Raw genomic sequence first — 1,446 nt, 5'->3', positions numbered from 1 at the left:
AAGATGATCCTAGATGATTTTTAAAGCTGAGATGGGATACATATTAGCATTATCAATGACATGTTTTTTCTTCTTTTTTCTTCAACAGTACACATCTTGTAAATAGGTTGGATGGTATTTTGATGGCTTGTTAAATTGAGTGCATTTCGTATGGACTTGCTGTTATAGTAAACATCTAGTGGTGACTTCTGTCCATATAATATGTTGCACTTACCTGGCCACTGGTGCTTCGTAATGTTAATGCATTCCAGTTGTACTCTTACACTTTTTACGGATAGCTTGGTTGATGCAAGGAACAAGGAAAACCAAGGGAAATTGATAGTAAACTATGATACCTGGACATGAATGGTTTATCAGCAGAGGGATACATTTTAATGCAGGAAAAATCTTTAACTGGAGTGGTAAAACGTGAAGATTAAAGGCTCATTAACCCCTTCTTTATCAACCTACTGCCAGGACTGTTGATCTGTAGTGCTGGCTTTAGTGTACCCCTGCTGTAGCATAAGAGATGTAGTATATTCTATCACCATATATAATCTCATCAAAATTTTATACATGCAACGAGGATTAAAAGCATCGCAGTTGGACAGATAAGCTTCAGCCATTTTAAGAGAAAAAAAATCCTAGACATACTCACTTTCTTTGACAGTATCCAGAAAGCCAAAGAGGGTGTGCAGATGCCATTATTCATTAGAAGATTTCCAGTCTAAAAGTGGCTGTATCACAAAAGCCAGCATGCCACTGATTTAAGTTAAAGAGACAAATTTCAATACTGTTTTGGTTGACAAAATACAGACATATTAAGAATTTATGAAAACCAGCCTTACTGAATCATTCTAAGTTGCTTTTTCTCAGGGTCACACATATAACAGTAGCAAATCCAGTCTGGCATGGCTATTATTAAGCCATATACATTTGTAAAACAAACAATTTCAGTAAAGAAGGGGTTAAAAATGGTAGCTAAATGCTCTTTTCATAATCATTATATGTACATGAAATAAGGCTCATTCAGATGCAGTTGACCTTGTCACAATCTCTCCATTGAGTAAAAAATGGTTGTTCAGTCAAAAAGGAAGACATTCAGTATGTGTAATATTTGTGAGGTTGATTAAACATAGACCGTTCAGAATTGCAGCATAGTGTATACTCTCATCATGAAATTAAATTTCAAGCAAGTAAATAGTGCAGGTTGTTGCATGTATTGGTTGTGAACAAAATGATAGATAGTACTTGTTGACATATTCTGCCTAGTTCCTTGATGATGTTAATGGATGTGATTGGGTTAATGTAATAAACTAACCCTCACACTGATTATGAACTGGGAATTGCATGGTAACATCCTTTATATAAGCAGATTAATTGGTGTTGAGTAATTGATTCACATTTCTTGGTTTTCTTAGACAAGACAGATATGGATGTACAAACAGAATCTAAATGAGAATGGGA

The sequence above is a fragment of the Penaeus monodon genome, chromosome 25, assembly GCF_015228065.2.
Source record: "Penaeus monodon isolate SGIC_2016 chromosome 25, NSTDA_Pmon_1, whole genome shotgun sequence".
NCBI classification, from domain to species: domain Eukaryota; kingdom Metazoa; phylum Arthropoda; class Malacostraca; order Decapoda; family Penaeidae; genus Penaeus; species Penaeus monodon.
This window is presented reverse-complemented; position numbering follows the sequence as displayed.